This window comes from Oryctolagus cuniculus, chromosome 4 (assembly GCF_051225735.1).
Source record: "Oryctolagus cuniculus isolate XC-2025 breed Fujian yellow rabbit chromosome 4, ASM5122573v1, whole genome shotgun sequence".
NCBI lineage: Eukaryota > Metazoa > Chordata > Mammalia > Lagomorpha > Leporidae > Oryctolagus > Oryctolagus cuniculus.
In genome coordinates, this window is record NC_142870.1 from 119,511,030 (window position 1) to 119,526,720 (window position 15,691).

The following is a 15,691-nucleotide window of genomic DNA, read 5'->3' on the forward strand; positions in this document are numbered from 1 at the left end:
CTACTCAATGGAGAAGGGACAGGTTATTAGTAATTTCTTCCTTAACAATGCCAATGGTCCTCCAGAAATGCTCTGTTTGTAGAGTTGCTCTTCATCACATCCTCTTATTATCTTCCCAGCATTTAAGATCCCAAGAAATGATCTTGCTTATCTCCCTCTAAGAATATGAATCTTAAGATTGCCCTTGTCTGTCTTAATCACTGATCTGTCCCTTGTGCCTGTTAACAAGGACTTGTATAGTTGAATGACTCAAAGACACCCTAACAAACTGGTTTTCATACTCATAGCTGGCCATATTGGCCCATCCATCAACCTTTGGAGACGCTTCACCATGAGTGACCTCTCACGGGAGTGACATTTTTCTTGTCTGCACATCATTCTTATATAACCTCCATTCTCCTTGCAGGGAGTGATGACTTTTTCTTCCAGAGACTTCCAGTCTCCACCTGACATGCTAGTCACTACCCACAAATGCAAACATTTTCATAATTCTTTATAGTGAAGAAATCAGGAGGAGTCCTCCTTATCCTAGTGAGCATTAATACTGGGATGACTAATATTATGTATTCAATATTTCATATTCTCCCTGAGGGAAAACAGTATGAAAAGCCTCATGTAACCTATGAAAAATTCTCACCATCAAATTAAGTCTCTAAACCTTCCTTCCAGCTGACCAGAAATCTGAGAGCTAAAGGACAAAAAGGGGCAGATGAATTGGGAAACTTTAAAAAGTTAATACCATGAAAACAGAAAAGGTAGGGGACTGTCCTATATTAAAAGAGGTAAACATAACAAATGCAATGTATGAATCTTGATTGGATCACTTTTAGAAAGCTGATGTATCAGACTTGTTTTGAGAATTAGGGACATCTGGATGTGTACTAAATAGTAGATAATGTTATCAACTTGTTGTTTCTTACTTGTGATAATGGTGTGGTGGTTGTGCATAAGAATGTCATCTTAGGAAGTGCAGGCTCAAGTATTTAAGAGAGGGAAAGCAATCCTGGTAAACTGTTAACCGGGTTGAATCTTGGTGGCCACTGAACTGTTCTTTCAGTTTTTATGAGGTGATGTGGGGGCCAAGCTCTTCACAGTCCCACAACCAAGTGACCAGAATGAAGAATTGTTTCAGACAGCACTATTTCAGGGGTGCCTATTCAAAACGGGAAGTGTTGTTGCTGAGTAAAGCAACCACCTCCAACCAAAGACCAGTACGCATCCAGTCTCCTGCGTCTTAAAGCCGCTCTACTCCGCCCAGGAAGCCCTGGATGGGGACGATCCGGGGTGAGGCAGACCGTCTTGGACTGGCCAGATCAGAGGACAGCTGCGGGAGCAGTTCCCGAGGGAGCCTGGCATATCCCTACCGCTCATTCCCGGTCAATTCAGGAAGGAGAACCAGCATTTCCTCTGAGAGCGCAAAGAACTCCTCCCAAGGGTTCCTCTTTCTTAACTAGCTCGGTGTGGAGATCAACAGGGAAATCACTCCGGGGCTGCCTCCAAGTGGTGCATCTGTACAGCTCGGAAAGATGGCAAGACGGAAAAAAAAACAAAACGGGTCTCTCACCGAGATCCTCGCCCTGCCGGCCTCAGCCTAACTCCAGGGCGTTCGGCACGCCGGGTGACAGCGAGCATCGAGAACGCGCGCCCCGGAGAGCTGTCCCGGGCGCGCGCGTGCGAGCGAGCGAGCGAGCGAGGGGCGCCGGCAACGGCCTCGGCGCGTGGTCGGAGCGCGCCGGGCCGTGCGTGCGACTGCAGGCAGCCTGCGTGTGCGTGGGGGGCAGGGAGGAAGGAGCGCCGCCCGCCGCCCGCCTCTGAGTGCCCGTCGCGCGTGGGGTGAGGTGAGTGTGAGGCAGGGGACCTGGTGCCGGGGGCCGGGTGTGGCCCCGGGGCCGGCCTTTCTCGGAACTCACCCTACTAGGGGAAGCTGAACCTGCTTGGCGGGGCCGGGAGGCGCCGCCCACTCCCTCTTCTGCCCCTCATCCGGGGTCGCCCTGCTGCTCCGGCTCAGCAGCCTGCAGCTCCCGGCTCCGGTGAGCGCGGGGTAGGGGCATAGTAGCGCCGTGGGCGACGCGGAGGGCCCCCGGGGCGCGTGGCGGGCCCAGGCCGCGGTTGCAAGTTGTCCCCCGTGCCCCGCCCCACCCCAGGGAGCCGTGCTTGCCTTCGCACCGCCCGCGCGGATCCGCGAAGAATCCCGGAGGAGCTGGGGACGGTGTGGGGGTATTGGAGGACCCGGTCGGTGTGTGGGGCAAATGCGTTCACGCGGCGCCGGAAAAGGCCCGCCCGGCGTGAGTGGTGGGACGGTACCTCGCTGGGAGGAGGGCTTGGGGGAGTGGGGGTGTGGATCTAAAGCCAGGAATTGGGCAGAAGGAGGCAACCCCAGGTGGCCAGGGAGGAGTGATTGACTAGAGGCATCTGAAAAGCAATCTTAAAGATGTAGTGGAGTCGCACTTTTCCAAGCAGAGAGGAAAGATGCCAGAAGCAAGCAGGGGTGGCTGTTGCATTTGGTGTTTCCCCCTTCTCTCTGATGGTCTAGGGAGCAAAGATTTGCTGGGCAGAAATAAGATGTTTTTTTTCCCTGTGTTTATTTTGCGCTCTAGAGTGCCAGCCCTGAGGACATGACTGCTTTGTTAGATAAAGCTATATCAAGGAGGTAACATGTGCTCCTTGAAGCTCTGAGTCATTAAGGAACAAACCCCAGAAGATTAAGGTAGATGATTCGAATTTCCAATCCCTTGTGTTTCTGACCCTGAAGACAAGGAATTAGCTAGGAAGAGGAGGCCATTTGCTCCTCCCCCTAGAGCATCCATAGTTAGAGGTAGTATGTATCAGTCTTGCCTGGCCTCTAGGAACTAAATCAGGAAGGGAGAGTGTTCCTAGCATTAGGGTACCCTTTTCTCTACCATGGCCCTTGGGAGTCATAAGGAAACGTAAAGGTGGAAGATACTAGATTTTATTGATGTACATCAGTGGTATTCCATGGGCTAGAACAAACATTTCCAAATTATGTACCCATTTGAAAATAACATTTGATTAGGCATTCTATAGTTACTTGTTTTGTATTACCTTCATTTTTTTTATCTTTTATTTAATGAATATAAATTTCCAAAGTACGTCTCATGGGTTACAATGGCTTTCCCCCCCATACCGTCCCTCCCACCCACCACCCTCCCCTTTCCCACTCCCTCTCCCCTTCCATTCACATCAAGATTCATTTTCGATTATCTTAGTATACAGAAGATCAGCTTAGTATACCTTAAGTAAGGATTTCAACAGTTTGTTCCCACACAGAAACATAAAGTGAAAAATAATAGATGATTTTTTTTAAATGATGATGAAATCAGATCAGACCTATTGTCATGTTTAATCCCAGTGAGAGTCAAGTTGGGAATTGATAGTTTCTTTTCTTTTTTTTTTTTTTAACAGAAGATCAGTTTAGTGTACATTAAGTAAAGATTTCAATCGTTTGCACCCCCATAGAAACACAAAGTGAAATATACTGTTTGAGTACTCGTTATAGCATTAAGCCTCAGTGTACAGCACATTAAGGACAGAGATCCTACATGAGGAGTAAGTGCACAGTGACTCCTGTTGTTGACTTTACAAATTGACACTCCTGTTTATGGCATCAGTAATCTCCCTATGCACCAGTCATGAGTTTCCAAGGCTATGGAAGCCCCTTGAGTTCTCCGACTCTTATCTTGTTTAGACAAGGTCATATTCAAAGTGGAGGTTCTCTCCTCCCTTCAGAGAAAGGCACCTCCCTCTTTGAAGACCTGTTCTTTCCACTGGGATCTCACTCACAGAGATCTTTTTGCCAGAGTGTCTTGGCTTTCCATGCCTGAAATACTCTCATGGGCTTTTCAGACCTTCATTTTTTTTACAAAGGCAGAGTTGAGTAGCTGAGCTGGGTATTGAAGAGAAAATATTTATTTATTTATTTTTAAACTTTTATTTAGTAAATATAAATTTCCAAAGTACAGCTTATGGATTACAATGGCTCCCCCCCCATAACTTCCCTCCCACCCGCACCCCTCCCATCTCCTGCTCTTTCTCCCATTCCATTCACATCAAGATTCATTTTCAATTATCTTTATATGCAGAAGATCAATTTAGTATATATTAAGAAAAGATTTTATCAGTTTGCACCCACACAGAACATAAAGTGGAAAATACTGTGTGAGTACTAGTTATAGCATTACTTCACATTGGACAACACATTAAGGACAGAGATCCCACATGAGGAGTAAGTACACAGTGACTCCTGTTGTTGACTTAACAATTTGACACTCTTGTTTATGGCATCAGTAATCTCCCTAGGCTCTAGTCATGAGTTGCCAAGGATATGGAAGCCTCTTGAGTTCGCCGACTTCGATCTTATTTAGACAAGGTCATGGTCAAAGTGGAAGTTTTCTCCTCCCATCAGAGAAAGGTACCTCTTTCTTTGATGACCCGTTCTTTCTACTGGGATCTCACAGAGATCTTTCATTTAGGTTTTTTTTTTTTTTTTCCAGAGTGTTTTGGCTTTCCATGCCTAAAATACTCTCATGGGTTCTTCAGCCAGATCCGAATGCCTTAAGGGCTGATTCTGAGGCCAGATTGCTGTTTAGGACATCTGCCATTCTAGGAGTCTGCTGTGTATCCCGCTTCCCTTCTTGGATCGTTCTCTCCCTTTTTGATTCTATCAGTTAGTATTAGCAGACACTAGTCTTGTTTGTGTGATCCCTTTGACTCTTAGACCTATCAGTGTGATCAATTGTGAACAGAAATTGATCACTTGGACTAGTGAGATGGCATTGGTACATGCCACCTTGATGGGATTGTATTAGAATCCCCTGGCACATTTCTAACTCCACCATTTGGGGCAAGTCCAATTGAGCCTGTCCCAAATTGTACATCTCTTCCATCTCTTATTCCTACTCTTATATTTAACAGGGATCACTTTTCAGTTAAACACCTAAGAATAATTGTGTGTTAATAGTTCAACCAATAGTATTAACTAGCACCAAAAAAATACTAAAAGGGATAAAGTATTAAGTTGTTCATCAACAGTCAGGACAAGGGCTGATCAAGTCATTTTCTCATAGTGTCCCTTTCACTTCAACAGGAAGAGAAAATATTTGTTAAATGTCCTTTTTTAAGAATTATTTTATTTATTTGAAAGAGTTACAGAGAGAGGTAGAGCCAGAGAGAGAGAGGTCTTCCATCTGCTGGTTCACTCCCCAAATAATAGCAATGGCCAGAGCTGAGCTGATCCAAAGCTAGGAGCCAGTAGCTTCTTCCAGGTCTCCCATGTGGGTGCAGGGGCCCAAGGACTTGGGCCATCTTCTACACTTTCCCAGGCCACAGCAGAGAGCTGAATTGGAAGTGGAACATCCAGGACTAGAACCAGTGCCTATATGGGATGCTGGCACTCTAGGCTGGGGCTTTAACCCACTGTGCCACAGCACTGGCTCCTTAAATGGCCTTTTTGAGGAAAAAAGTTTGCCCATATGTTGCTGTGGATTCGTTCTGAGAGAAGTGTGGTGGGGGCAAGAGGCACAGAGTCACAACACAGATACCAGGAGTCAGGGGAAAGCGGGCTAGAGGCAAGCAGCCTGCAGACTTATTTATTTCAGTTGGTGCAGCAGCTTATATAGCTGAGGCAGCCAATCTGGTCAAGGGGCGGTTTATGCCCTAACCATTGTTATCATTGTTGCCATTTCCTGAGTAACTGACACTCGCTGGCCAGCGCCATCTTGGCACCGCCTTCTCATTCCATCACATTTCCTCCTTTTCGTTTATTTTTGATCAACAGGAGGCATGATCCTTGTCCATACCATTTGGCCATACCATTTCCATGTGATCTCCATTTGTGGCTATGCCTGTCTTAGGTTGTCTCCCAGGGGGTCTTACTCGTCGACTAATCAGCCCTCAAAACGGGAGACCACAGGAGTGCTTGCTCAGATGTGGGTAGGAATGAGGAACAGTGGTAATCAGGAATGGCGTGACCACATGCAGGCTGTTGGCTGTTCGAATGGCTGACCGGAGCTAGTGGGGTATAAACCAGTAGTGGATGTGGCTGCAGGCAGTACCTCAGGGCAGGATGATAGGACAGAAGCTTGACAGTCAGTAGCAGGTGTGTCTGCTAACAAGGCGTTCTCTCTGTCTTGTTAAACTGGTTCTGGTTGACTATCAGTTGCAGGCTTGATGTTTCTGGCTGGTACCCAAATGGGTTGTCCAGCATTCTCTGGAATGACACAAGCATATCCTTGGCCCTTGGTTAGCAGAAGCCTTTTTATGGGCGTTGGAATCCAGGGCCTGAATTCTGTGTCTGCTCCAACATTAAAGGCAAACATGCGGGTGGGATGGGGTCTGGGGGCTTCCCTGAGAGCCTGGGGTGCCCAGGGACTGCCACAAATGTGGGGATCCTCACTGGGTGTGGACGGGATGACCTTGCATGGGTTATCGCCTCAAGGTCATCTAGGTTCATCCCACGGATATTTGAGGGGTGGCTGACTAGGCATTGCTGCGTTGTCTGCTGTCATGTCATTTTCACTGTCAGAGCTCTCTCTCCCCAAGTCATCAACTGTTGCCTGTGAGGCAGCGGCCTGAAGTGACAGACTCTTATCACTCACAGATTCATTGTGTTTGGTAATCTGTGTGGGCTCCTGAAAGGGGATATGTTTTCCATGTTTCAGCGCTTAAGAGCGGTGCGTCACTGCCAAAGCAGACGCCCACAGTACTGCTGACATAACAAAGCAAATTCCTAGCACCTCAGTGGCTGGTGGCATTCTGCAGGGGGTTCCCTATGCTAGACAAACAGACAGTGGTGTATTAGATCGTACATATGTGCTGTGCTTAGTGGGAGACTTCCTTGATTCGTTAGGTCAAGGCCGTATGCCCACACAGTGTCTCCGGAGCATCACCTCTCTCTCGAGTGAGAGAAGATGACTTGGTTCCGAATTCTGGGATGATCAGTCCCTTAGGTGAATTTGCCGGGCAAACCGAAAGTAAAGGAGGAGCCAAGAAGTGGCATTACGCCTCTGGGCTGTGTGTGCCTAACCTGGGGTCACTTAGGCTAAGGACAAGGACAAGGCAAGGGGCATAGGAGGGGGTTCTGTGCTCACCCTCACAGAATCAAACAGCACACAAAACACCGAGAAGCCTACTTGCTGAAATCAAGGGGAGACCTTGCCAGATCCGACACACTGTCTTTCTCTCAGCCACATTGGGTGCCAGATGTTGCTGTGGATTCATTCTGAGAGGAGGAGCGTGGTGGGCACAAGAGGCGCGGAGTCATGACACAGACACTGGGAGTAGGGTGAACGTGAGCTAGAGGCAAGCAGCTTGCAGACTCGTTTATTTCAGTTGGTGCAGCAACTTATATAGCCAAGGCAACCAATCTGGTCAAGGAGTGGTTTATACCATAACCAATCACTTCCTGTTGGCAGGCAGGCTCCTTTATCAGGTGGGTTCTGAAGCCATTTCTTGAGTAACTGACGCTTGCTTGCCAGCACCATCTTGGGATGGCCTTCTCATTTCACCACACCCATCTCAGGGATTGGACATGGATTTCTGCTAAATAACCAAGCCTTGCATTTTGAACAGCCTCTTAACAGGTGCTTGCATGGTGCGCAGCAGGCTAAAGCCCACCACCTGCAACAACACCAGCATCCCATATTGGAGCTCTGATTCCAGTCCTAACTGCCTTGCTTCCATTCCAGCTCCCTTCTAATGCGCTTGGGATTGTGAGTGTGTGTGTAAGTACTTGGGCCCCTGCCACCCAAATGGGAGACCTGGATGGAGTTCCTGGTTCCTATTCTGGACTGGCCTAGTCCTGGGCATTGTGACCATTTGGAAAGTGGAAGATCTCTTTCTCTAGCTATGTTTTTGTCTGTGTGTCGTTCTTTCAACAACAAGAAAAGTTAGAACAAAAAAGCCCTGCTCCTGTTAAAACATTTCACAAGTCCCTGTCATCTACCTGCAGCATGACAGTGAGGCCTTAAACATATCTTACCTGGAACTTTATTTGGCTGTGTTTTGGTTACAAACTTCATATTCAAAGGTGAAGGTATCTACTTTCTAGGAGGAAAAAAGATCATTGACTATCATCTCATGGTATTAAATAGCTCCTTCCTACATATTGATACAGGTTCTATAACTTATACCTTTATTGGGCATTAACACATTCTGAGAGTGAAAATTTCACTCAGCTTCCTGCTGTGGATTTTGATCACTAATTTGGAGATGTTTGAGTTTTAGGCTGCCTTATACCACCTTTCCATCTTTTCCAGGTAGGTTTCACTCATGAGGCTCAATCTCAAGCTTGGAATCTAGAACCTTCCACCATGTTCTGCACTAAGTGTCACCAACTTGAGGGCATCTTCCCCACTGCTGCCACAGCCTCTGACAAAAGTCTAGCATATCAAATGAGTGAATGAATGAAATATGCCACATAACTAAAGGGGGATAATCAGTAACATGACTTGAAAGGGAAGATTAGTGAAGATCAGTAATATTCCTAACTTACAATAGCAGTGGGAAGGATTGTTAACTAGAACAGTGGCCCTGTCCCCTTCTCCAGTGGTATGGCTGTTTGTAACAAAGCAGAGACAGAAAACCCAGCTTTTGGGTCATTTTTGCTGCTGTCCTACCTGACTTGTATGATCTTTGCTCCAGTTTTCCTAGCTTGCCTGACTTGGTCACTCTGGTGCCACTTCCCACTGGCTTCTGTGTCATCTGCTGCTCTCAGACTGCCCACACCTGAGTGCAAAGGTACATCCACTTTTGTTCGACTTTATTTGCTGCCCAGGAATCTTGAGGCTATGGGATTGGGTGTGAGGTTGGGTTCTAATGCAGGCACTGGGCTGTGGCAAAAGAAACATTGCATCTGGAGTTGAAGGCCTTGTATTTAGGTCCTGGTTTGATCCATACCTGGTCTGCACAGGTCCCTGAAAAATATGATTGAGAGTGACATTCATGTTGCAGGGTTGCAAAATACACTTTGTAAATTGCCATAGACTACTATAGACATCTATGATGCCCTGAATTTCACTTTGCCTTAAAAAAACCCCTGCTTAAAATCCCAGCATGTATTACAAATTATTAATGATGTTGTTGCTTGTTGTGAGATATAAGTCCTGATAGAGTAGAAGAAAAAAGAAAATTGCATTTGTGTCTTTCTTGAATCTTACTGCTTTAGGTTGGTCTTCATTTTCCTCAGACCAGAGACTCTGTGAGCCACAACCCAGATATCTGTAAAAGATTCCCAAATACAGGGATGTTTTACAGACAGGAAATAACTTTGTTGGCAAACAGTATATGTCTTATTTAAAAATGTCTTTAAAAATCCCTCAGCACACTGAGGCAGCAAGCTTCCATTCCCATCAGGCTTGAATGACAGATGTTCTTTTTTACATATTAAACTCATACTCAACCAAAATGTTAAGCTCTTTTTAGGTTGCTGTTGAAATATCTTACCTCTTGGAATACACCTGAGGGTGCTGCTGCTGCAACCAGCAGGGGTTACCAAGGCAGAGCTGGGAAATGGTAATGGAGCATAGATATTAGTACTCATTCTCTGCTGAAAATGTGGCTCCACCACAGAGACTGGTGTTCCATGTGGATTTTTTTTCTTAAGCCCTAAGAATACTACAGATTCAATCTTAAAAAGGTTATACAACATTAAAACCTTTTCTATAAGCTATGTTTTAAACACTGTAAATAACAAAGTGATGGAGTGTTGGAGTTAGAAAGGACTTGGCAAGTTGTCTAGAAGAATGTAAACTTCAGTAAGAAATTGACCTCTATGACACTGTTCACAGCCACTTGATGCTTTCCACTGATCTTGTGGTCTCTGTTGAAGCCTCTCATTAGTTTTTACCTCTGGGTTTCCATTTGCTTTTTGGAGTTCAAAATATTTAGCAGCATCTACCCTGGACTTCTAAGCTTTTCTTTTCCTCAGAACAGAACATCTCCAGGTCCTTCATCCAGTCCTTGTAGACAGTAAACCATTCACCAACTGGATTACCACCCTGTAGCTTAAACCTATCTTGTCAGCCACTCTTAAAATGGAACATATCTGAGGATATGCTCCAGAAAATTCATGGAAAAACAGAATCAAAAGGTAATATTTTAGTATAAAACTTTTTTGAAATCCATGCTTATTTTATTCATGAGCTTTTTAAAAATCCTTCCTTTGTGGCTATGGAAGCTTTGTCTAGAAGTTTTTTTGTTTCTTGAGCCCAAGCATATATTGGGACTTTTTTTGTGTGTGGATGTGTACTGGGGGAGTGTTAGCTTGCAGAATTTCTGTCGGTGTTGTCACTCGTAAGTGCTTTCTGTATGTCAGATCCTCCAGTAGGTGCTGGGGACATAGTGGTGCACAAAAATAAAGATTATTTGTGTGCTAATGGAGCTAGGTGGGACCTGAGAGGTGTCCTATCTCAGTCACCTAAAGTTTTGGGGTTTTTTTTTTGTTTTTCAAAAATTTATTTACTGAGAGAGAGAGAGAGAGAGAAAGAAAGAAAGAAAGAAAGAGAGGCTCAGATATAGAGATCTTCCATTTGCTGGTTTACTTTCTAAAAGTCTATAAGAATCAGGTCTGAGCCAGGCTAATACCAGGAGCCTGGAACTCCTTCCTGGTCTCATATGTGGGTGGCAGGGACCCAAGTACTCGGGATATTTTCTGCTGCCATCTAAGGTACATTAATAGGAAGCCTGATCGGAGGTGGAGAAGCCGGGGCTCAAACCAGCATTTCAGTATGGGATGCTGATGTTACAAGTAGTGGCTTAACCCACTATTCTACAAGGCTGACTCAGTTCTCTAAAGTTTTGGTAAGAAAAGCAACTCCCTGAATTCAATGACTTGCCATGGCCTGCTATTAGAATTAGAATCCTTATTTCCTGATTCCCCAGTTATTCCTTCACATCACTGTCTTTCTTCATAGTGAACATGTACTCACTGAAAACTTGAGATCTGTTTTTACTGCTGTTAAAATGGCCCTCCATCCTGCTCTTGTGCAGTTGGTTTTTTGAATTCTGATATAGAAGAATAAATTTGTTCACATCAGATTTTACCTTGCTTTATCCTTATTCTGGTTTGTTGAAGACTTCTTGGGTTGTAATTACATCTTATAGTGAATTTATTGTGTTTTTTTAACCTGATTTTCTTTTTTTTATTTTTCCTTTAAAGGTTTATTTGTTTGAGAGGCAGAGTTACAGACAGGGAGAGGGAGAGAACAGAGAGAGAGGTTTCCATCCACTGGTTCACTCCCCAAAAAGCCGCAATGGCCAGAGTTGGTCCAATTTAAAGCCAGAAGCTTCTTCTGGATCTCCCAGATGGGTGCAGGGGCCCAAACACTTGGGCTATTTTCCATTGCTTTCCCAGGCCATAAGCAGAGAGCTGGATTGGAAGTGGAGTAGCTGGGACTCGAACCAGGGCCCATATGGGATGCCAGCACCACAAGCAGAAACTTTACCTAACATAACACGGCACCAGCCCTCACCTGCTTTTTCTTGTCTGCAAAATTGGATAAGGCTACACTCATTTGTCTTTAATAAGAAATACTAAGTGAAAAAAGGTGAAAGATAGTCTTATAATTAAACTGTAGAGATTTTCTCCCAAGTTGACAAAGATGTTCCAGTCAATTTGGAATATAAGTGAGATATCAGGTCCATGGCTGTTTTGGTCAGTACTATATTCTTGGAGTACAGCACAATCCCAAAAGTGTGTGTTGAGCAAATAACTATATGAAGAATACCTTATGCCTTGGTTATGATGGATTGCCCATTTTGGAACCATTTAGCTGCTGTCATTAGACTCCCATTTTCCTCAGGACCTTTCAGTGCCCTGTCCTCTCCGTAGGAGCTTAGTCTTAGAGTGTTATCTGAGGCTTTCCTTGATCTGGTAGAGGAACCCTGTTGAAATGGGAATGAGATTACTAAGATGGGGTATTTTTAATGAATCTTTGCTAGCTCCTGATAGTCATTGTTTTTGACATCTAAGTGTTCATTAAGTCACCAACTTATTCAGGGTTGCATGGGGTATTCATTCATTAATGTTATTCCATTTAGCAATTTCTCCATTGCTGAGAAGTGACCTTGGAGGAGAAGGCTTGCTGAGACCCATCTGGGATGATTTGTATGTAGGCTGCATCTGGCTCAAATTCTTTATCTTTCTGAGGAAAAACTGGTGCTACCTTACCTGGAGAAATGTGTGAAGATGCTGGATCAGCAAGATAAAACAAGCTAGGATGGAAATGTTGTTGAACAACCATCATAGATTCCTCTTGTCAAGTGAAGACACTTGGATTCTGGAGCCAATCTCCAAAACTCAGACTGTCAGTTAGAAGATACATGTTATGAAAATGATGTGTACTTCATAAGGTTGTTTTTTATCATTTTGAGTTTTCAAAATGGTCAGTTCTTCATTACTGTAACAAAATGTCTGAGGCTTGGTACTTTGTTAAGAAAAGAAGTTTATTTAGCTCACAGTTTTAGAGGCAAAAAGTCCAAATGGCTTCAGCTGGTCGTTGAAGGCCTCCTAGCTGGAGTATGTATGAGAGACAGATCACATGATATTGCATGTGTAACCTCTGGGTTCTGTCTTCTGGTAGAGCCAACAGTTTTCAGTCATGGGAGCCCCACCCTCATGATTTACCTAATCCCAATAATCTCCCAAGGCCCTACCTCTAAACTCCATACTCGGATTAAGTTTCTACCCTTCAAATACCTCACAATGGGGATTAAATTTCAACAGGAGTTTAGGAAGGGACAGACTACGGCAATCATCAAACGAGCAGAAAGATGAAAACTGCTTATTACAGTGCCAAGACCAAGGAAAGACCCTTGCTAGAATTACAGAGAGAGAGAGGAGTGTGAAAACATTGGATAAAGTAGAAAGCAAGTTCTTTTTAATGTAAGCTGTTGTTTGCCCTGACAGATATTTCATTTTTAATTTTAAATTAAGCAGATATACTGATTGTCATTCATTCATTCAGTAAATAAAATTTGATTCCCTTTTATATGTCCAGCTGTGTGCTCTAAGGTGAGGAGAATGTAAACCCTACCAGATATGCACAATCATCAAGTAACGTAGCCTGACGCCCTTTGGATACTTGCATTTCAGTTGGAAAAGGTTCAGGTATTTTGTAGCTATCCTCCATATGCCAGAGGAAGTGTAGGACGTTGGATAATACAGTTATTCCCAAGTTATGTCCGGCTGTAGGAACACTATGGGGCAGTGTAGCATTAAAAAGCTAACTTAAGTTGAATCCACAGAATTTAGCAGGGCTGAATAATCCATAGGCAGCAAAGCACTCTCAGCAGAGGTAGAATAATCAGAAACTTATTTACAATTGAAGAGAAAGAAATAGGCAGTTAAGATTTGAACATCACCAGTCAAGGGAAAGATGCCAATGCCTGAAGTTATTAGGGCTGGAGAATCCTGGAGTAGCTTCTTCAGGGTCCAGATTAGGAGTTCCCAGGCAGAGTTTCCACTCCACAGGTGAAATTCCAAAGTCTCTCCCTCTCAAGTTCCCTTAAAAATTATTCTAAACAAAGGTGACATGCATCCAGAAGTCCTTGTGTAACGAGGTAGGTGTCCATTCTCCCAGGAACTGGCTAGGGACCTGGGGGAACACACATCCATCTTTGCTTCATAAATAAAAACAAAACTTGGTTTTTCCAATAGGGCAGCCAAGGCCACAAGAAAAAATAGCACATATAGCTCTAGGTTTTTCAGTATATGGCACAAAGAAGGCAAAAAGAAGGAACATGAGAGAGAGGAGCATTATGCAGGGAGTCATCTGGACTTCTACCAAGAGTGCTAAGGACTTGCATCTGCAGGGTAGCAGGATATCAGGCACTTGAAGATTGAAGAGGAAGCAGAGTCCTTGGACTCCATAAGAAGGCTTACTTAGAGGAAGATGGTGGACTCAACAGGATTTATTTTCATATATAGCTGTATTTTAGAGTATCATATAAGACAAATTTGGGAGCTAGCAACAGAGTTTGCAAATGGATATAGGCAAATCAGAATAAATTAGAGGAAGTATGCAGTGTGAACTTAAATAATAACAGCAGTATCATCTGCTTAGCTCCTACTATGTGCCAGCCCTCTCTTAATATTTGGTACCCATTATTGCATGTAGTCATCACTACATCTGTGAGGAAGGTAGTGTTGTTTTCATTTTACAGATAACTGAAGGTCAAAAATGTTAATACCCAAGTGGATATACAGTGCTTCTCCAACTTGTAAATGTCCAAGTATCTCCTTGGGATTTAGTTAAAAGTATCATTTCTGACCAGCTGGTCTAGGGTGGGAACCAAGGCTCTGCATTCCTAATGGATTCCAGAGGTACCCAAGCACTGTACTCTGGGTCTAGGGCAGCAGAGTCACCCCACCACTTTCTAAGATTGCTTTATTTGGTCTGGGGTCAGCCTGGAATCCAGTGGTTTTCATGGTCTCCAGATTGTAATATGCACAAAGTGAATTGAAGAGGGTGCAGCGGTTAGAGAGAGAAAAGTCAAGCATTGGTCGGATATCACTGGTTATGTTGGTTTCTGCCAACCTCAAGCAGTTGTGGTGGGTTGTGAAAATAACTAGATATTCAATTGAGTCAATTGAATGCTGGAGTTTTATATTGCTTTGCTTATGAATTAATGTATTTAGTTTGAGAAAGTACTACCAGGGAAATTTCCCTCAAGGATGTAAGACTTTTTTCCCCCTTTATAAGGAATCAGATACAGGACTTGATTGATGTGTGTAATTATGACTTGTATAGACTTAATATGCCCAGGATCTTTTCTAGGCAGTTAGAATTTCCACCCCCTTTGCAGTATTTTTTCTGTTACACGGTAGAAAGTTTGGAGTGTTGCACAGCTGGCAGTGCTTTGGTAATTATCCTTAAGAGATATCAGGTTTTTTCTTTGAATGACTTGAGTCTGGCATGGTTGGGTTTAAAATTTAATTTTAAATTTTGTTTTTTCCTTTTTTGGCACTTTTAGAATGAGAATGAACAGAATCAGTGTAGCCTATTAGAATAAGATATCTGAGGAAAAGTAACAGTAGTATAACAAATTCATGAGTTTATGTTTGGATTTTTGGATTCAGTTTATTCTTTGAAACATTTATTACATGGATATAAGTACATTGCCAAAACTCTGGCACAGTATTAATATACCATTGAACACCTGCCATGTGCTAGATACGGGGGATGTGGTCATGAACAAGATAGGTCAGATCTTTTCCCTCTCCCAACCTCACCTTTCTTGAAGGAAGTAGACAACAAAGAAGTAAACAGGTTTTTTTTTTTTTTTAAATTTCAGATTGGGTTAGTTGCTGAGAAGGGGATAACAAGGAATATAATAGAAAATATAAACTGGAGACTGCTAGACATAAGCGATCAGGGAAATACTCTTCTAAGTGACATTTTGCTGTGACTTGAAGCATGAGAAGGAGCCAGCCTTCCAAGAACCAGAGTTTTGGACATATTCAGGGATCAGAAAAGAAGCCAGTGTGGCTATAGTGGCTTTGGGAGGGAATACTGGTAGCACATGGAATGAGGAAAGGTGTACAGAGAGACTTGATAAATCTTCACCAAAAAGTTAGCATTTTTATTTTTAAGCTTTTATTATCTCTTAGTGTTTCTTGTTTTCTGGATTTTTTTCTAATGTATATACATTGGATTTGCAGTTATAAATATTTTAT

General features: G+C 43.7%; 1 protein-coding gene across 10 annotated transcripts in view; it reads left to right on the forward strand.

The window, feature by feature from the left end:
- The first annotated feature begins 1,296 nt into the window (after nucleotides 1-1,296).
- Nucleotides 1,297-15,691, forward strand: part of B3GALNT1 (beta-1,3-N-acetylgalactosaminyltransferase 1 (Globoside blood group)) — a 49,724-nt gene continuing 35,329 nt past the window's right edge. The window contains exons 1-2 of one of the 10 annotated variants that reach the window (XM_051859093.3): nucleotides 1,663-1,838; nucleotides 8,659-8,754. The gene's annotated coding sequence lies outside the window, so the exon portion shown is untranslated. Of the gene's footprint in view, nucleotides 1,839-1,918; nucleotides 2,031-2,143; nucleotides 2,286-8,658; nucleotides 8,755-15,691 lie in introns of those variants that run through there. The other 9 variants (XM_051859098.3, XM_089331027.1, XM_051859094.3 and 6 more) reach the window with 9 other exon arrangements.